Source organism: Pan troglodytes, chromosome 17, assembly GCF_028858775.2.
Source record: "Pan troglodytes isolate AG18354 chromosome 17, NHGRI_mPanTro3-v2.0_pri, whole genome shotgun sequence".
NCBI classification, from domain to species: Eukaryota; Metazoa; Chordata; class Mammalia; order Primates; family Hominidae; genus Pan; species Pan troglodytes.
Window position 1 is genome coordinate 72037453 of NC_072415.2, and position 21763 is coordinate 72059215.

At 40.7% G+C, this 21763-nt stretch overlaps 1 pseudogene; it reads right to left on the reverse strand.

Moving 5' to 3' along the window:
- The window catches only part of LOC100610506 (ribose-5-phosphate isomerase-like), a 67107-nt pseudogene that overhangs the window by 34106 nt on the left and 11238 nt on the right, over positions 1–21763 (reverse strand).

Here is a 21763-nt window from a genome sequence, read left to right on the forward strand (position 1 = left end):
GATTAATGAATACAATGTGGAATAATTAAATCAAGCTTGTTAATGTATCTATCATCTCAAATATGTAACATTTTTTATAGTGAGAACATTTGAAATTTACTCCCTTGGCAATTCTGAAATGTACAATAAATATTATTAATGTATGAAAACATTTTTAAGGAAAGAAAATCAAATGACCTGAGCAAGACAAACTATTGTATTACCCTGCAATATTACTTCATTTCCTCAATAACCTTAAGTTATATCTTCCTTTTTTATCCATCTTCCAAGTTCTTCCACAAATATTTCAATGCTTCAAAAAATACTGTGCAGGGGAAAAGCAAAGATTTAGAATCAAATCAACTCAAGTTCAGTTCCTGCGACTTCTAAATCTCTTGAGTCCAGTCTCAGCTACTAATTTGTGTTATTATAGCTACTTCTACTTCTTCCCTCATTTCACTTGTTCATGTGCATTGCCTTGATTGTGTCAACAGTTACCTTCGTTATCTTTCTCAGAAAGGCACCATCATCCTGCTAACCTGAGTTTGGAGAACTGTATATACTGTGGTCAGCACTGACCTCACAGGAACAATAATTGTTTCCACAAGGAATGCCACATTATCTTCCCAATGGGCAACTGCACGCACTCCCATGCCAAATCCTAGATGCTGGAAGCTCAGCATGGGCTGCCTTCTGGACCACCACGTGGCCAGCTGGCAGGGCTGACATGAAGGAGTGGGCTGGCTGACACTCAAAGACATGACTTGGAAGTCCAGAAGACTGTCAGAGAAAGAAGTCTATATGGTGACTCACACTGAGAGGCTCTATAAGGCAGTAAAATGCCCTTTCAAACTCAGGTCTCCATGATCCTTGCTGGAGGCTGACTCCAAAGATAAACACCAACAATTCCTCTCGACCCTGTGGATGCCTTTTGTGCCTCCATCAATAGGTGGACTCGATTTCCTCCTCCTGATTGGAGCTGGCCCTGTAATTTGCCTTAACTAACAGAACATGAGAGAAGTAACCTAGTGATAGCTCTGAGCTGAACCCATAAGGGGCCTGGAAGCTTCAGGTTTCACTCTCTCGGAACCTCGAGCCTTTATGTCAAGAGGTCCAGGTAGCCTGGTAGAGAGACCACATGGAGAGAGATTCTAGAAGTCTGAAAACTCAGGCTTCAGATCCTCCAGCCATCCCTGCTAGGAAGCTAGACACATGGCCAGCTAATCCAGCATGCCCTCGTCTTAACTCATTACATCTGCAAAGACCCTCTTTCCAAATAAAATGAGTTTTATTTGGAAAATTAAACTTCTGAGGTCACATTCTGAGGTTCTGCATAAACATAAACTTTGGGGAGACATTATCTAACCTAGTTCAAATGCTATCTTCAATGTTCCTGTCCCATTCAAGCCCCCAGGCCACTCCAGCTGCATGGGAAACTACACAAAGATGACTAGAACCACTCACACTGCAAAATCACAAGCAAATACATGGCTCTAGTTTTAAGCCACTAAACTTTGAGATGATTTGTTACAAAGTGGAAATAACCCAAACAGTCTTTTTGAGACATTAGAGAGATTTGACCAATCATCAACTTTAATTACTAATAAAATGCTAAAATACATAAATGAAACTACAGTAAAAGGATGAGAACGCTGAGGCCTTTGCAAAAAGTTGTTGGCACTTTCATAAGATGTCCTACGTATTATTCATTACGTTGTTTTTCTTCACCCAAGGGTTTCTGAGGGGTGATTTCCTGTTTAAAATGAGAAGGAAAATGGGAAGGGGAGAAGGCACATACAGGTCTGTGCCTCAAAATGACTGTAGAAGGCTGAGTAATATGGAAGGAATGTGAAATGCTCTGAACCAGGGAAAGAAAGTGTTGTTTGTTGTGAAGGACACTGGATTTTACCATAGTCAATAGCCCCTGAAAAAGAAAAAGGAAGGGACTGAATTGACATCTTAGTCTGCAACAATTAGAAGGTGAACAGACTTAAGGTGTAGGGAAAAAGGGGGGATCTGGTCCTGACCATGGGTTCAATAATTCCACCCTCAACTCCTTTAGACAGAAGAGTTCAAGTCTCAACCTTCAGCAAGTCTTAGATCAAATGGATGAAGAGTGTTGTCAATTTTCTGTAACAGCCTCCAAAAAATGTGCAGGATGAGAAATGGTAAATATTTGTCTCTTGTGACCCCAGAAACAGCGTGGGCTGGCACAAAACTGTTGAGAAAGAAAATATAAAATGAGAAAACAAAATAGTCTCCCAAAAAAAGAGGCGACTAGAAAAATCTAAATTTTCTTTTCCATTTAATAACCATGAACATTGGGTAAGTTCCTTATGCAATTTGTGGTTTCAGATTCCTCATTTTAAAAAAGGGAATAATAATACCCTACTTCCCTCTAAAGGTCATTCTGAAAAGCAAATGCAATTATAAATGTGAAACCACTTTGAACAGTCCAAAAGTACATGCCAAAGATAAGGTTTCACTATTATTAGTCAGCATATATTGAAGCATGTTCGCTGGGAAAACATTTTCTGCAGTGACAATTTCAAATGTGACTGATTAAAAGGAATTGCTAAAGAAATTTGCAGAACAGTAGCAATGAGGCAGCCATGATCTCCTTAACAGGATACTAAGCTCTAGTACTTCTGAATTCTCATTTCAATCCTGTCCAGGAATTTCAGAACTTTAATCTCCAAAATGCTTCCTCTCTCCCCTACCCTCATGTATTTACAACAATGATCATTATTTGCAATCTATAAACTTCCAGTTAATGTCCTCCAGGAAAACCACCTTCCTGAATCTCCACACCAGATTCAGCTGTCATCTCCTATTTACTCTCAAGTCCAACTGAGACCACTGCCAAGGTGAAGCTGGTGTCTGGAGCGTATGTTTTCTCCTGGGGTCTTGATTACCAGTCAGTTTGGCATCTTACGAGATGATGGAAAGAGAAAAGACTGAATTTATTTTTCTGTGCCACTACAAAATCTCTTGACATTTGGCTTTCCAAGCAAACCTAAAAGAAATGAATTAAGTAATTAAATCCTACTAACTATGTACAAGACAACTTCCAAAAATTATTTCATGTCATCCTTACAAATGTCTCCTAATATTGATAATATTTTTTCCCATTTATAGATAAAAGTTAAGGTCAAAGATCTTCAGTTACTTGCCTAAAGCTACAGAGCTAACATGCAATCAAGCCAGAACATGAACCCAGGTGGTCTGAATTCAGAATTCAACCTCTTGCTATGACACAATACAGTATCTTCCCTGGAACTTTCATGTAGAAATATAGAATTAATGGTGAAGCTTACTGGTTCCTCCCAAATTTAGTTTGTTGGCAGCCACATCACAATAGATAAGCATGCAAGCTGTGGCACATCTGTTGTTCTTTTGGTGGAAATTTAGTCATTCAGTTTTTACTTTAGCTATGTTATATAGGGCAGTTCTCCTTCTCCTCTCCTGCTTACCAAATTCATACTATTAGTTCTGTATTCAGTAATGAATTCTACAGTCATGGTTACGGTGAAAGTCTAAATTCTTAAGTGTGACATTCAAGACCCTCTATGAGCTGGTCCTCATACTTTCCTACCATCTCTCTCATTTTTCCTCATTTGCTGAAAGCGCTGGGTAAGTGTATTCATAATCACAACTTGTAGGTCCCCTGTCTACATATTTTCTTACGATGCACTTCTCATGTAGAATGGTGGTTCCCATCTAGAATTAATTATTGTCAATATTTCAAAAATCCTAATAGGAATTAAACAGTCACCTAGAATAATAATCTCATAGACTAACTAAAATATGAAGTTTCTTGACTTTTGGCCAAAAATGCTAACTCACTGTGAAATACTGATTATCTCATCTGATTAGAAACTCTGATTAACAGTAATGCATGGGTTTTTCTATCAAATTGAAAAGTGAAGTACCTCTTGATAAATGCAAATTTACTTATAATGACAAATCTTTTAAACAACAACATGGGGTGGAGGAGGGAATAGGTAATTTAAAAATTGCCCCTTGGTGATAGAAAGTTTAGGAACCAATTGACCTACTGTGGTCTTTATTCTAGCCTCAATTTTTAAATTAAAATTCTTTATGTTTTTTGGCGTCTCAAATAAATTCTTCCTCCATGAAGTCTTCCCCTATATTATCAAGAAGAAGTAATCTCTCCTTGCTTTTTGATCCTATATTATGGTATATATGCTGTTCTCATAGCAATCTGCTTTCCTGTTTTGTTGGCTCTAAGATACTATCAATTATAATCTGTATCGTTATTTTATATACAACAAAGAAAGAGGAAACACTAACTACCAACTAAACTACAGCATATCATCTTGAATTTAAAATGTAAAAAAGTGCAAAAAATGTTACAGAATTGATGAGAAGCAACATGATGAGTAGTTTGCATTTCATTTCCCTTACTACATCTTTGAGAGCCTCATTTATTTCTGTTTCCTCAGGACCTTATACTATGCCTTACATGTGGTGTATATTCAATATGTGTATTATGTTGAATTATTAGCTTAGAACTGCCCCAAAAGACTTTCAAAACTTGGTGACATTAAGGCCCTTAATTTGTTTCTGTCTTTTGCATTCACTTATAGACAAGTCCCATCTATAAATTGGACTATAAAAAAGAAAGCATGGAATCCTAACAGACTCGTCATCTACATATCAGAAGTAAACATTTAAAAAATTTGTTAGTTTTCTCTTGTGCTTTTTATTCGGATAACTTGAAGTGCTATACAGAATATTCCCTATTTGCAACTCTTGAACAATTTATTTTAAAAAACTGGGGCAAGCAGGGAAGAGCATACAGGAGCAAAAAGAGAGAAGGAAAAGTCAATTCAAAACTGAAATCTCTTCTTTTTGTCCCTGGAAAACACCATGGGCTTAGTGGACCAATGGATGTTTGATTGGCTGGATGGGTGGAGGTTTGGATGGATGATTTGATTAACTATTACTACAATAGTGCTATGTAACCAACAACAACAAAACCTCAGTGCCATACAACAATTCACATTTATTTACTTCACATGGTTCAACTGGGCCCTCTGCTGATCTTGGCTGGACTCAGCCACATATATATATACAGGCCAGCTGGGAGGCTGCTGGTCTAGGTGGGGCTAAGCTAGGGCATCTAGGCTGAAGTCATTCTGCTCCACATGCCTTTCCTCTTCCTGGGAACAGAGATCTGGCCTGGACATGTTCTCATGGTAATTGGCAGAGCGTAGAAGAGCAAGCAGAAACATACCAGTCTTCATAAGACTGAGGCTAGGCTCAGAGCTGTGCACTGTCACTTTTGCCACATTCTATTGGCTGAAGCAAGTAACATAACCAAACTCAAGTCAAGAAGCAGGGAAATACATCCTGCCTCTTCAGAGGAGGACTTGCAAAGTCACATGGCAAAGGGCATATAGTTACAGGAAGGAGCAAAGAATTGGGGTCAATGATGCCATTCTACCCTGTATGGCAATGACGGTATCCTACACATAAATATTGATCTAGAGTTGACAAAGTATATTCACAAGTATTTTCTCATTTAATTTGAACAACTAAATGAGAAGGGCAGAGTAGATATAATTATTACAACTTTACTAACAAAAAGCAGGGGAGAGGAGGTGGGAAAACTTAGAGAACTTAAGAAACTTGTCCAAGATATACACTATTAAGTGGACACGATGGAATTAAAATCCACATTACAGTAGTCATTTTGGGTTATCACTTACAGTTTCACTGTAGGCATAGAGTTTGTGTGCTTTTGGTAAAGGACTATGTCAATTCAGAACAATTCCTGATATTGGCCTTTATCTTTGGGAACAACCAACCACACCCAAAGTTCCTTGGATGTCAGCTCTGGCTGGCTTCTAGGCTACATACATAAGCACAAGTTGCTGCTTGTTTTTAGATAAATACATTAATTTGTGAAGAGATTGGGCTGGGTGTACCAAGAATGATGAAAAACCACATTGATGGCTGCACTGAAATGTAAACAGCATCACACACTGATAAACTGCTTATGGATTTTCTGTCTTCAACTGATTGGAAAATAGACTAGTTTGAGGTGATGAACTGTTAACATGTTGGAAGTAATTGGTTTAGTAAGAAAAAAGGTGTTAGTTTAGAAATATCAATATTGCTGCCCTCCTGGTAGATTAATATATAGTATAAACAGAACAAAATCGGAGCTCCCCAATGATCTGATAGTTTATTATTTCATTTACCACCACATCCAGCTCACAAACATGACTCTCAGAGTATGTAGGTTTTTTCATCTCTACCAGAAACACTGTCACCTTGCTATTCAATTGCTGCCGTTTACATACAGAGTGTCAAAAAACACAATTACAACAAATTTAGCTGAAATATCTCAATTGGCTTTATTGTGATTCTAGAACAGGGCAACACTTCATTCCATAAAATAAAATAAGTGTTCCAGTGAACTGAACAGGGGAGGTTGGCTTTATATACATAAAAGGGGATGAAGAAAGGAGAAACAAAGAACGAAAATAAATTGGTCATTTCAAAGTTAATTTCCTTGCAAGGCAGGGATAGGGAGACAGCACAATCTGAGGGGTTAACAGCAGGTTACTTCGGGTCAGTTGTAAGGATTAAAACAGAGGGAATATCATTTTCATGCTGATTGAAGATTGAAACTCGTCTCTTTGGGAAATTGGGCTATCTCTCTCTTCTGATTTCTTGGAAGGCCAGATAACAACAACTCAGGGTGGGTTTGGTGAGCATGGGTGATTCCATCTTGATTTTTAGTCTGGTCTGTTGGAACCTAGTGCAGGAGTTTAGTCCAAAACAATGGCCTCGCATAGTTTTTATTTAATAAAAGGGAGAAAGCATGAAGGTCAAGGTCACCTAATGAAATAAAGATTGGGAGTAGAAATAGGAGGGATAATTGAAGTTCCCAGTAACTTTCTAATAATTATACCAATAACTCTTAGTCAACCTAGTCTTCAGTGGGAACCATCCTTGAGCCTCCTGCCAAACACACACAAAGTTAGGACCCCTGTTAGGATCTCAGAGCATCCTACACTGTTCTTTTGTAGCACTGTGTCATTTGCAATGCACTGTTTATTCATATGACTATGATTATGAATTGTCACATCCTACTTAGACTGTTAGACTTATGAGGAGAAATCAGGACATTTCTGGTTCATCTCTTACATCCTAGGACCTAGAACAATGCCTGCTACATATTAGGCACTCTTCACATTCGCCAGATGAAAGACTGATTTAATGTCACCAGTTTTTATCACTTCTGCCTCCTTACAGCATGTTCTCCGTGACTCAGAATGGAGAGGGTATAGGAGAAAGCATGCTCTTGATCAGGTGCCCTGTCCCACTTTCTGAGGGTTTCTCCTCGTAAATAAAACACAGCTCTTTCTATTCTTTTTTCCCATCTCTTGACACCAGCCTTCATGCTCTGTCCAGATGCATTGCCCTCCATTGCCCTTCTTTCAGTTCCTGAACCTGCAAGCCCACCAGCCCCTGGGTCACTGCACAAATAGCCCATCTGCCCTGAACACCAACTATGCACCCCCTCCTACCATTTAAATGACTCATCTCCCACCTTCAGGTCAAGCATTGCCTTAGGGAAGCCTTTATTGACTCCCCAGACTAGGTCAGGTGTCCCATGTCCCATCACAGTCTCTCACAGAATCACCTACTGCTCTCTTTGGTCGCAGAAACTACAGTTGCTATTTTTCATTTGTTTGTGCTCCATGAAGGCAGCAACCATCACAATTTTGCTTACCACCTAAACCCCTGAGTTTTGCTCACCATTTAACACTCAGAGTTTGACATTGTACCTGACATTTGTTCAGAACTAAATAAATATTTATTGAATGAATCAATCGATGAAGGAAACGCACACGCACACATCTCTTACATCTCTTCCTCTCTTCCCGTAGGCATGAGAACCCAGACACAATAAATCTGACTCTACAATTAACTTTCTTTGATATATCAATACATATGAATTCAAGTGACCCACGTTTTAGCCAAGAAACAAGTCCCAACAAATTGTCCACAGATTCTTTGCCTGATTCAGGCAAGATGTTTCTTTCACCTCAGGCTACCTATTAGGAATCATTTAATTAAAAAAAAAAAAAGATGCAAAAATACCTGTCTCGTTAGAGAGAGAGTTTATCTCACCATCAAACCAATCATTAGTGAGCTTTCTCTTTATAACTGTTTTCTGATTTATCACAGTTTATCACTCATATTTTAAAAACTCCTTCTATACCCACCCTGCCACATATGGCCACAGCTTGTTTGCAAAGAATGCTGATCATGCTTTCAAACAAAACTGTTCCCATATGCTTGTGATTCATTTCCCCCTTCCTGCCTTTGCTTCATTTGTTTTAGAATTGGAGTTTAATTTTGAAACCATTGCTGTGACAGGAAGTGACTAGGGAGAGGAAGAATTAGAAGAGAGGGACCTCAGAGCTGAGAGGGATGAATGAAATGGTATGTTGCTTATTCAACCCACAGATGGGATCAAAGACTGTTAGATTGAAAAAGCCCTTTAAAGTAATACCATATTCCCACTTGATCCTTTCCTTCCAGCTTAAAGCAGAGGGCTGGGAAAAACATGATCTTATCTCCATTTCTGGAATGCATGACAGTCCCATTATATACCTTACAACAGAATAGCAGCATAGGGTTCAGTTGCTGACCAGAGTGACATTTTGAAAAGTGCAAGCATCCTGTCTCCAAGGAATATTAATAAAATTATGAAATGAGTTGGCTGATATTTTCTGCTGCCTATTGCAACTCAACACATGACCTTTTAATGGAGCAAAATATTTGTAATATAAAACTAGCCTGGCATTCTTAGATAATTTATTCATTCAACAAATATTATTCAGCATCCATTATGTGTCATAGCCCTTTCTAGGCATAGGATTCAAGAGTGAAAAAAAACCAAGAAATATCCTGCCCTCACAGAGCTTATATTCTAAAGGAGAGGACAAACAACCAAGCAAGAATATATATATGTACTATAAAGGAAGAAGAAGGGAAAAGGACAGAAATGCAGGGGAGTGAGGTTGGGGGGTTGTTATTTTGAAAAGGATGGTCAGAAAAAGGTCTTATCTATCAGGTAAAGAGGTAAACCACATGGCCATGGAAGGGACAATGTGTTAGGCCATTTCTGCATTACTATAAAGGAATACCTGAGACTGGGTAATTTATAAAGAAAAGGGGTTGAATTGGTTCATGGTTTTGCAGGCTATATAAGCATGGCACCAACATCTGGTCAGCTTCTAGTTCAGGCCTCAGAAAGCTTACAATCATGGCAGAAGGTGAAGCAGGAGCAGGCATATCACATGGTGAGAGCAGGGGCAAGAGAGAGAAGGAAGAGGTTTCAGACTTAAACAACCAGATATTAAGTGAACTCAGTGAGACCTCACTCATCACCAAATGGATGGTGCTAAGCCATTTGATATGGTTTGGCTGTGTCCCCACCCAAATCTCATCTTGAATTCCCACATGTTGTGGGAAAGACCTGCTGGGAGGTAACTGAATCATGGGGGCAGGTCTTTCCCATGCTGTTCTCATGATAGTGAATAAATCTCACAAGATCTGATGGTTTTAAAAAGAGGAGTACCACTGCACAAGCTCTCTCTGTTTGCCTACTGCCATCCATGTAAAATGTGACTTGCTCCTCCTTGCTTTCCACCAAGATTGTGAGGCCTCTCCAGCATGTGGAACTGTAAGTTCATTAAACCTCTTTCTATTGTAAATTGCCCAGTCTTATGTATGCCTTTATCAGCAGCATGAAAATGGACTACTACATTGTTCATGAGGGATCTGCCCCCATGATCAATCACCTCCCACTAGGACCCACCTTCAACATTGGGAATCACATTTCAATAAGAGATTTTGAGGGGACATACATCCAAACCATATCATTCCACCCTTGGCCCTCCCAATTTCATGTCCTTCTCACATTTCAAAATACAATCGTGCCTTTGCAATAGTCCCCCAGAGTCTTAACTTGTCCTCACCTTAACTCAAAAGTCCCAAAGTCCAAAGTCTTATCTAGAGATGGGTTCCTTCCACCTATGAGGCTGTGATATCAAAAGCAAATTATTTACTTTCAAGATACAATGGTAGTATAGGCATTGAGGATACAGTCCCATCCCAAAAGGGAGAAATCAGCCAAAGAAAGGGGCAATAGGCCTCAAACAAGTCTGAAACCCAGTTGGGCAGTCATTTAATCTTAAAATTCTAAAATAATCTTTGACTCTATATCCCACATCCTGGGCACAATTGTGAAAGGGGTGGGCTCTCAAAGCTTTGGGCAGCTCTGTCTCTGTGGCTTTGCAGGGTGCAGCCCATGTGGCTGTTCTCATGGGTTGGAATTGAGTGCTTGTGGCTTTTCCAGACAGAGGATGCAAGCTGCCAATGAATCAACCATTCTCAGGTCTGGAGGGTGGTGGCCTCCTTCCCACCACTCCACTAGGCAGTCCCCTGGTAGGCACTCTGCGTGAAGTCTCCAACCCCACGTTTCTCCTTTGCACCACCCTAGTAGAGTTTCTCTGGTGGGGGCTCCACCTCTGCAGCAGGCTTCTGCCTGGACACCCAGGCTTTTCCACCCATCCTCTGAAATCCAGCTGGAATCCTCCAAGCCTCCTTCACACTTAACACCATGTGGAAACTGCCAAGGCTTGTGGCTTGCACCCTCAAGAGCTGTGGCTCAAGCTTTACCTGGACTCCTTTGAGCTGCAGCTGTAGCTGGAGTTGGAGCAGTTGGAATGCAGGGAGCAGTGTCCTGAGGCTGCACAGGGAAGCAGAGCCCAGGGCTTGACCCCTGAAACCATTCTTTTCTTCTAGGCCTCTGGGTCCATGATGGAAGGGGCTGCCTCAGAAATCTCTGAAATGCCTTCCAGGACTTTTCCCATTGTCTTGGATATTAGCACTTGGCTTCCTTTTAGTCATGCTAATCTAGCAAGTGGTTGCTCCACAGCCCACTTGAATTCCTCTCCTGAAAATGCTCTTTTTTCCTCTATCACATGGCCAGGTTGTGACTTTTCCAAATTTTTACACTCTGCTTCCCTTTTAAATATAGGTTCCAACTTTAAATCATTCTTTTGCTCCTATATCTGATCCTGGCTATTGGAAGGAGCCAGGCCACATCTTGAATGCTTTACTATTTAGAAATTTCTTCCACCAGATACCCTAAGTCATCACTGTTAAGTTCAAACTTCCAGAGCCCTAGGACATGGACACAATGCAGCTAAGTTCTTTGCTAAAACATAAAATGGGTGACCTTTGCTCCAGTTCGCAATAACTTCCTCATTTCCATCTGAGACTTCATCAGTCTGGACTTCACTGTCCATATCTCTATCAGCATTTTGGTCACAACCACCTAACCAGCCTCTAAGAAGTTCCAAACCTTCCTTTGTCTTCCTGTCTTCTTTTGAGCCCCCCAAACTCTTCTACCCTCTGCCTGATACCCAGCTCCAAAGCCACTACCACATTTTCAGGTATCTTTATATCAATGTCCCATGCTTCAGTATCAATTTTCTGTATTAGTGCATCCTTGTGTTACTATAAAGGAATATCTGAGACCAGATAATTTAAAAAGAAAAGAGGTTTAATTGGCTCACGGTTTTGCAGGCTGTACAAGCATGGTATCAACATCTGCTAGGCTTCTGGTGAGAGCTTCAGGAAGCTTACAATCATGGTGGAAGACAAAGTGGAACCAAAAACAACATGTGGCTAGAGCAGGAGCAAGAGAGAGAAGGGGGAGGTCCCAGACTCTTTTAAACAATCAGATCTTGCACGAACTAACTAAGCAAGAATTCACTCATCACCAACGGGATGGTGCTAAGCCACTCATGAGGGATTCTCCCCCATAACCCCCGACCAGACCCCACCTCCAACACTGGGCATCACATTTCAACATGAGATTTGGAGGGGACAAACATCTAAACCATATCAGACAGGGAGTGCACTCTATACAGATGAAGAAGCAAGTGCCAAAGTTCTGAGGCAGGAACACGTGTAGCATACTTGAGGAGCACCAAGGAAGCTGATGCTACTAATATGAAGCATCAGAGATAAAGTGAGACAGTCAGAAGCAAGCCAATCCCATAGGCCTGTGTAGACTATTACTATTTGAGAAATTGAGGTTTTACTCTACATGAGACAGGAGATAACTGATGGTTTTTGAATAAGGAGTGACATGATCTGACTTCTATTTTCAAATATTCACTCTGACTGCTGTGTTGAACTAGACTATAGGGGGTGGAACAAGGACAGACACAGAGAGACCCATTAGACCAGAGGCTAGGCGATACTCCACACAAGAAATGAGGGTACTCTGAAACAGGGTTATCGGACAGAAAATGGTAAGAAGGTATATTCATTTCTTATAACAAAGTACTGCAAATTTGATGATATAAAGCAACAGACATTTATTCTCTCACAGTTCTGGAGGGCAGAAGTCCCAAATCAGTATTGTTGAGCCAATATTTAGGTGTCAGCAAGGTGCATGCACTTCAGAAGCTTAGTGGGGAATCTGTTCTTTGGCTCCTGCAGCCTCTGCTGGATGTTGGCTTGTGGTTGCATCACTCCAGTCTTCAAGGCCAGCATCTTCTCATCTCTTTTCTCTCTCTTGCCTCTCTCTTCCTCTCTCTCTCTGCTCCATCATCCCCTTCTCCTCTGTATCTATCAAGACTCCCTCCACCTCCTTTTTATAAGGATACATGTCATTGTATTTAGGTCCCACCTGAATAATCCAGGATCATCCCCTCATCTCAATATCCTTAATCACATCTGCAAAGACGTTCCCCTGTCCCTTTTAAGTAGCTATATAAAATAACATTTACAGATTCCAGAGATTAGGATATGAAAGTCTTTTGGAGAGCATTTTTTCAGCTTATTATAGAAGGGATCAGACAATGAATTTTTTTAAAAGAATAACCTGTAGGATTTTTAGATTACTTTTTGAGTGGGAGAGAAAGCAATAAGGTGACCCCAAAGCTTTTGGTCTTTGCACTATTTCTCAGAGGAAGATTCTGGAAAAATAGGTTCAGATAAGAGGATGAACTCAGTTTTGGAGATGTTAAATGTGAAAACCCTATAAAATATACAAATCGTGCTTTAGTAGGGAGTTAGACTTAAGTCTGGATTTCAGAGAAGGTCAGACAGGGCCTATACAGTTGTGAATCATTGGTATACAGGTAGAATGTAAAGCCATGAGACAAAGTGAGGCTACACAGTGTGGCAGTCCGAAACTGTGTTAAGTTGGCTAAACTGTAATTACATGTCCAGAATTTCTTTCCTTGTACGGTTATACATTAGCATTGACCAAGAAAGAACTTCGCATGAGACTGGAAGGTAGAAGTGAAGCAGCCGCCATTGTTCTTCCAGGGGTGTCTGATTAGATACTGAGGGAGACAGACAGAGAGGGGCGGGGGACTCCAGCCGCTTGGTCTTCCCCACACTGCATCCAGCTTCTCCTGCGACAACAGAAGCCCCAGGCCCACCAGCCAGCTTGGCGGCAACAGCCTTCCCCGGACATTTATGTCTCTCCTTCCCAGTCCCACTTTTGCAGCTGGGTGTGCCTTTGGAAGCACAAACTCGTCCGCCCACCCCAGTGCTTCAGGAGGGCTGGTAGTGACTTTTCTCTCATCTCTTCAACTCCCCCTTTCAGACTCTTCCTTCCCTAGCTTCTTCCACAATTGTATGAGGTCTTACTCCAATAACAAGCCCCATTCAGTAACACTCATCATGATTCTGCTTCCCTGATTAAACCCTGACTACCTGTAACTATGGAGTGAATCTAGATGGTGACAAGTCTGAGAACTGAATCCTGGGACACCCCAAAGTTTGGAAATGAGAGAGAAAAGGAAGAATCGAGGAAGGAAACTAAGCAGGAATGATCAGTGGGCAGAAGATCCTGAAGCTTATACAATTTTGGCATCCATCTTAAAGAAAAAGTATATAAAATTAAAATTAAATACAAATATGAATATACATTTAGAATGGGAAAAATCACATCAAATTGCAGTTTTTAAAAGCTGATAAATATAATAAATAATGTGAAGGTCCTTTAGGTCCCACCTGGATAATCCAGGACAATATCTTCATGTCAAGATCCTTATTTTAATCACATCTGCAAAACTCCTCCCCTCTTTAAAAATAGCTATTTAAGGTAACATTCATAAATTCCATAATATTTTTAATTATTTAACTGCCTGATACACTCCTACATTTGTATCTTTACATATTTGAGCTGCATACTTTTAAAATAACTCTTTATATTTCAGCTGTTTTTCACTGTTATTTTCTATAAGGAAAGTAGAAAAATAATCACTTTTCCTTCTGGCATGATTGAGCACAGTTTTTAAATTATTCTTAGCTTGTAAGCACAAAATGCATAAAATCAGTGTCTTCACACACAAACTTCCTTGGTGTCTATAGTCCTGATAGAGTTTAAGCAATCCTTAATTAAAACAACCTGATTCAAAAGTAAGCAAAGGACTTAAATAGACATGTATTAGTCCCTTTTCATGCTGCTGATAAAGACATACCCAAAACTGGGAAGAAAAAAAAGAGGTTTAATTGGACTCACAGTTCCACATGGCTGGGGAGGCTGCAGAATCATGATAGGAGGCAAAAGGCACTTCTTACATGGTGACGGCAAAAGAAAATGAGAAAGAAGCAAAAGAAGAAACCCCAATAAACCCATCAGGTCTTGTGAGACTTATTCACCATCATGAGAACAGCGTGGGAAAGACTGGCCCCCATGATTCAATTACCCGCCTGGGTCCTTACCACAACATGGGGGAATTCTGGGAGATACAATTCAAGTTGAGATTTGGGTGGGGACACAGCTAAACCACATCATTCCACCCCGGCCCCTCCAAATCTCATGTCCTCACATTTCAAAACCATGATGATCCAGGATCATCCCCTCATCTCAATATCCTTAGTCACATCTGCAAAGAGGTAGTCCCAGTAGGGATTCTGTGTGGGAGCTTCGACCCCACATTTCCCTTCCACACTGCCCTAGCAGAGGTTCTCCATGAGGCCTCCACTCTTGCAGCAAACTTTTGCCTGGACTTCCAGGCATTTCCACACATCTTCTGAAATCTAGGCAGAGGTTCCCAAACCTCACTTCCTGACTTCTGTGTACCTGCAGGCTCAACACCACATGGAAGCTGCCAAGGCTTGGGGCTTCCACCCTCTGAAGCCACACAGCCTGAGCTGTACATTGGCCTCTTTCAGCCATGGCTGGAGTGGCTGGGACACAGGGCACCAAGTCCGTAGGCTGCACACAGCACATGGACCCAGGGCCTGGCCCACAAAACCACTTTTTCCTCCTGGGCCTCCAGTCCTGTGATGGGAGGGGCTGCCATGAAGTTTTCTGACATGGCCTGGAGACATTTTCCCCATGGTCTTGTGGATTAACATGAAGCTCCTTGCTACTTATGCAAATTTTTGCAGCTGGCTTGTGTTTCTCCCCAGAAAATGGGTTTTTCTTTTATATTGCATAGTCAGGCTGCAAATTTCCCAAACTTTTATGCTCTTCTTCCCTTATAAAACAGAATGCCTTTAACAGCACCCAAGTCACCTCTTGAATGCTTTGCTGCTTATAAATTTCTTCCATCAGATACCCTAAATCATCTCTCTCAAGTTCAAAGTTCCACAAATCTCTAGGGAAGAGGCAAAATACCACCAGTCTCTTTGCTAAAGCATAACAAGAGTCACCTTTGCTCCAATTCACAAAAAGTTCCTCATCTCCGTCTGAGACCACTTCAGCCTGGATTTTATTGTACATATCACTATCAGCATTTTGATCAAAGCTGTTCAAAAAGTCTCTAGGAGGTTCCACACTTTTTCACATTTTCGACTTCTTCTGAGCCCTCCAAACTGTTTCAACCTGCCTGTTATTCAGTTCCAAAGTTGCTTCCACACTTTCAGGTATCTTTTCAGTAACTCCCCACTCTACTGGTACCAATCTAATGTATTAGTTCATTTTAATGCTGCTGATAAAGACATACCCAAAACTGGGAAGAAAAAGAGGTTTAATTGGAATTACAGTTCCACATGGCTGGGCTGGGAGGCAAAAGGCACTTCTTACATGGTGGCAGCAAGAGAAAATGAGGAAGACACAAAAGCAGAAACCCCTAATAAACCCATCAGATCTCATGACACTTATTCACTATCATGAGAACAGCACAGAAAAGACCAGCCCCCATGATTCAACTACCTCCCCCGGGTCCCTCCCACAACATGGGGGAATTCTGGGAGATACAATTCAAGTTGAGATTTGGGTGGGGACACAGCCAAACCATAACCATATCAAGACATGTCTCCAAAGAAGATATACAAATTACCAGTATGCACATGAGAAGATGCTCAACATTACTAATCATTAGGGAAATGCAAATCAAAACCACAATGAGATATCATTCACCCCCATTGGGGTGGCTATTTTTTTTTAAAAAAATCAGAAAATAACAAGTGTTTGCAAAGATGTAAGAAATTGAAACTCTTGTGCGTTGTTGGTGAAAATGTAAAATGGAATAGCCAATGTGAAAAATAGTATGGCAGTTCCTCAAAAAATTAAAAATAGAATTACCATATGATCCAGCAATTCCACTTCAGGGTATATACCCCAAGGAATTGAAAGCAGGATCTCAAGGAGATATTTCACACCCATGTTATTTACAATAGCTAAAATGTGGAAGCAAGATAAGCAATATGTGATGTATGCATACAATGGAATATTATTCAGCCTTTAATAGAAAGGAAATTCTGACATATGCTATGTGGATAAAACTTGGGGACATTATGCTAAGTGAAATAAGCCAGTCGCAGAAAGACAAATACTGAATGATTCCACTTATATGAGGTACTTAGAGTCATTAAAATCATAGAGACAAAAAGTAGAATGGTGGTTGCCAGAGGTTTGGGGGAGGGGAGAATTGAGAGTTATTGTTTAATAGGTATGGAGTTTCCATTTCACAAGACGAAAGAGTTATGGAGTTAAGATGAAGGAGTTATGGTGGTGATGGTTGCACAACATTATGAATTTACTTATTTATTTTTAATTCTTTATTTTATTTATCTATTTTTTTGAGACGGAGTCTCACTCTGTCGCCCAGGATGGAGTGCAGTGGCACCATCTCGGCTCACTGCAACCTCCGTCTCCTGGGTTCAAGCAATTCTCCTACCTCAGCCTCCCAAGTAGCTGGGATTACAGGCGCCCGCCAACACGCTCAGCTAATTTTTTGCATTTTTAGTAGAGACGGGGTTTCACCACATCGGCCGGGATGGTCTCAAACTCCTGACCTCAGGCAATCTGCCCACCTCGACCTCCCAAAGTGCTGGGATTACAGGTGTGAGCCACCATGCCCGATCTTTAATTCTTTTTTAAAAGATTTTTTAAAATTCTTTTTGTAGAGATGAGGGTCTCACTATGTTCCACAGGCTGCTCTTGAACTCCTGGACTCAAGTGATTCTGCCACCTCAGCCTCTCAAAGTACTGGGATTACAGGCATGAGCCACTGCACCTGGCTCCTGAATATATTTAATACCACTGAACAAAACACCTAAAAATGGTTAAGATGGTAAATTTTATGTTCTGTGTGTTTCACCACAATTTTTAAAATTAGACAGAAGTATATAGTACATATTTAATTGTACTCCTTTGTACTCCTGATAAGAGAGAACTTCCATTCGGATGAAGCATCAAATAATTGAATTTTACAAAAAGAGCTTATAATTTCACATATCTGATGCTGAGAAGAATTGTCTACAACTACTTTTCAAACCTTGTTTCCCTTTCACTCTCACACACTTCCAGTGCTGCGTACTATACGCCACATTGATAGCAGGTTTTCATTTCTGCCCTCCCACCTTTGCCTCAATTCCAGTTAAGCCAGTACCCTGGGCAGTAGGAGAACTCCTCCAAGCACTCCTATTCCAGAGGGATAGAAAAAACTCAGCCACCCACAGGAGAAACTGCAAACCACATAAATACATCCCACTAAACCCAAACTAAACATATCTCCAACTCAACTCAATCTCCAAAATACAGTCATCCTAATATTCCAATACCATCTCACACAAGGGCAAGTTTTTAAGTTTCTAATATGGAAACTTTCAAATTATACAAAAGTAGACAGAATAGTATAGTATATTCCCAGGAACCCCTGCACCCAGTTTCAACAATGATGGATTCATGGCCAGTCTTGTTTCCACTGTACTCCACCCGCTTTCTCCTTTCCTCTGCAGCTTTACAGCAATTTCTACATATTACAGTATTTTGTCTATCAATATTTCCATATGTATTTCTAAAACATAAGAATTCTTTAAAAATAACAATGCCCTAAACATACTTCAGCAAACATGATTAATAATGTCCTAATATTCTCAGATATTGTATCCAAATCTCTAATGATCTCATGAGATGCCATACATTTATTTTTATGGTTTGTTTGAATCAGAATTTAAAGTTGTGATCAATTGATATGTCTCCAGTTTTTTAAAAATCCATAGATTTCTTATCTCTTTTTTGTAATTAATTTGTTTAAGGAATCAGGTTGTTTTCTCTGTAGAGTTTTCCACAGTCTGTATTTTTCTAATCAAATCCCTATGCGTCATGTATTTTTTGTGTTCTCTGACTGCTGAATTTCCTCTAAATTGGTCATTGCATTTAGAAGCTTGATAAGATTCTGGTTTGACATTTTTGGCAAGGTTGGGTGCACTTACTGTCTGGCTGTGTCTCTGTTTGATGTTAGAGGATGTTGACGATCAATGTGGCCTTAGGTTGACATCCCCAAAATAGACCCAGAGACAAGGATCACTGTGAACGTGACCATGTAGCACCTCAGGAGACCAGGAAGGTGGTGCAGGAAGCAGAATAGGCAGGAGAGGACACCCAGCAAGAGCATGATCTCAGGCAAAATCCCAGAGGGCAGTTTCTTTCCGATCCACAGGGAAACTCAGCCGTGTAGGTTACACTTCAGAACTGCACTGACTCAAGGCAAGGGATCTAGGTTTTAGCATGCCTGTACTTTTCAGTGATTGCTCAAGAGTTTCTGCAGAGGTGGGCACTGTTCAGCACTAGCAGCTCTGTGTATGTCTGGAGCACATTGCACAAAACAGTAATGAGAGATCAGAAGGGTCAGAGTGGAGCTTCCAGATCATCTGCATATGAGGGGAAGTTTGACCAATTATGTTAAAATATCTTACTTTGCAAATACTCCAAAAAGATATGAGCATGTAAGCATATTCCTAGATGGGCCTTAGAAAGGGCCCATAACAGGGAGGGTCCCTGACACTTACGCTTCTTTAGCTTCAAGATAAATCCACCTTTGTAGTGAGGAAGAAAGAAAACAAGAGATTGTGGTGTCCTGGACAATAAGAAGAGAGTGTGTTTGAAAAAGAGAGTGATGATGTGTTTTAAGATCCTGCGACTCATCAGATCTGTTGGTCTTATTGCCTTTTCATTGTCCTTTGCCTACTTTGTGTCTTCACATTCCCCACTGTCCAGCTTAGAGTTCATGATCCAGAGTTAAAAGCACTCTCAACTCCTTCGCCTCTGTTGATGGGTCAGGAAGATGAAGACCTTTGGATTTGGCTATGTGGAGATTATTAGAGACCTTCAGAAAAGTAGTAAAGGTGGAGTATTAAGAACAAAAGCCTAATCAGAGTGACTTCGTATAGAAATTGTAGGAGGAGAGAGATTGGAGAGAAGCAGAGATATCCCTCAGTGTCCATGGGGGATTGGTTCTAGAACCCTCTTCAGATGCCAAAATCTGTGGATACTCAAGTCGCTGACATAAAATGGTGTAGTATCTACAAACAACGTACATATACTGCTGATATACTTTAAATCATCTCTAGATTATTTGTAATACCTCATACAAGCTGAGTGCTAGTAAATACTTGCCATACTATATTTTTTATTCATGCTGTTTTTTATTGTTGTATTAAAAAAATTTTAGACTCAGGGTCTTGCTCTGTCACCCAGGTTGGAATGCAGTGGTACAATCATAGCTTACTGCAGCCTCAAACTCCTGCACTCAAGCAATCCTCCCATCTTGGCCTCCCAAAATGTTGGGATTACAGGTGTGAGCCACTGCACCCAACCTGGTTTTTGTTTTTTTGTTTTGTTTTGTTTTCTCTGCTTTTCAAATATTTTTGGTTCTCAGTTGGTTGAATCTGCAAATACAGAACCCTCGGGTATGGAGGGCCAAATGTATAGCACATTTTTTCATGGGGTTTTGTTGAAATGGATGACAAAGTAATGAAGCGATTGCTGGACAGAAATGTGGAGTTAAAGGTTTGTTTATTAGAAGATGGGGAAAGTAATATATTTGTCTGCTGAAGGGAATGATCCTATAGAAAGGGGTACAGAGGGTAGAATGGCTAGATATTTACTCCCGATTAAGTGAGAGCAGACAGAACCTATCGGACAAGTGGAAGGGTTGACCTGAGGTAGGAACATTTAAGGTTCATCCCCAACAACAGGAGGGACGCCAGATGGAGGTGAGTAGGTGGTAGATTTGGGAATGAGAGCAGAAGAAAGTTAAATAATGTCTTCACCTGAGATTGTAGAGAAGCAGGTGTGGGAGGCTTGAGGAAAGTGAGAACAGGTGTGTAGGAGAGCTAGCTAGTGAATTAACTAGCGAATTTGTAGCAGGATTTCCATGCAGCTCTCAGGGCCCACATGAAGCTGTCAGTTATGAATTTAGAGTGAGGCCAACCAGCATGGCTGGGTGTTGTTCTTCAACCATGATCAGCTGTGGGCTGTAGGAGTGAATAGGCAAAGAAGTGGCTAGCCAAAGTTGAAGTTTTTCTAGGCAGGTTGGAGACAGAGGCAAAGGAGATGAGAGTGCTTGTAATTCTGGGTCATGGACTCTAAGCTGGATAATGGGGTGTGTGAAAACATTAAGTGATAAGGGACAGTAAAAAGGCAATAAGACCAAGAGATGTGATAAGTTGCAAGATTACTAGGCTTCCAGGAAGAGTGTGCTGGAAGGTGAACAATGAGTTCACTTCTACTTGAGATCGTGGAAATTGCGGAGTTAACGGTTATAACAAAGTCTAAGGTTTGGCCACGGCAGTGGACGGCTGAAAGAGAGTGGGGAACACATTACTGACACAGAGAAGAAACCAGGCTCATCCATATGGCTATTGTAATTATTGAATCACAAATTAATATCTTGTGGCCAATTACTAAGGAAGCTCATTCCTATAGCATCCGTGTCCCTCCCATCTTGCACAATTATCAAAAAGACCATTGTTTCTCAGTTAGTTTTAGCTGAAGCAGATCTTACAGGATGCTTTGTGAACAGTTTGCTCAATCAATGCAAATAAGACAACGTGGCAGGACACTGAGGCCCCGTACCAGGCAACTTGTGTCCTTTACATTATGCCTTTTGGAAATGAATGTCCTCAAGCTGTATAAATTTTAGTTTTGCCATTTACCTCCTAAAATATTACCACCTATAAATACTGAGACATTTTCAGTTTTTCATAGATGAGTTCATCCATCTGGTGCTGAGCTTTTCTCTACAGAAAGCTAAAATCCCTGTGGTCATCTACTGGCATTTGTGCCCATAGACTGGCTCTCCTTTCTTGTAACTATGGATGAACTCTGTATGCTCCTAAGGTCAGAATGTGCTCAGAACAAAGCCATTTATGACAGGAGGGAGCTACCAAGGGCCCTGGTACTTGATCCAGGGTCCTGGTGCAAGGGTCCAGCTTCTCACAGAGAAACCTCTAGGTCATTTAG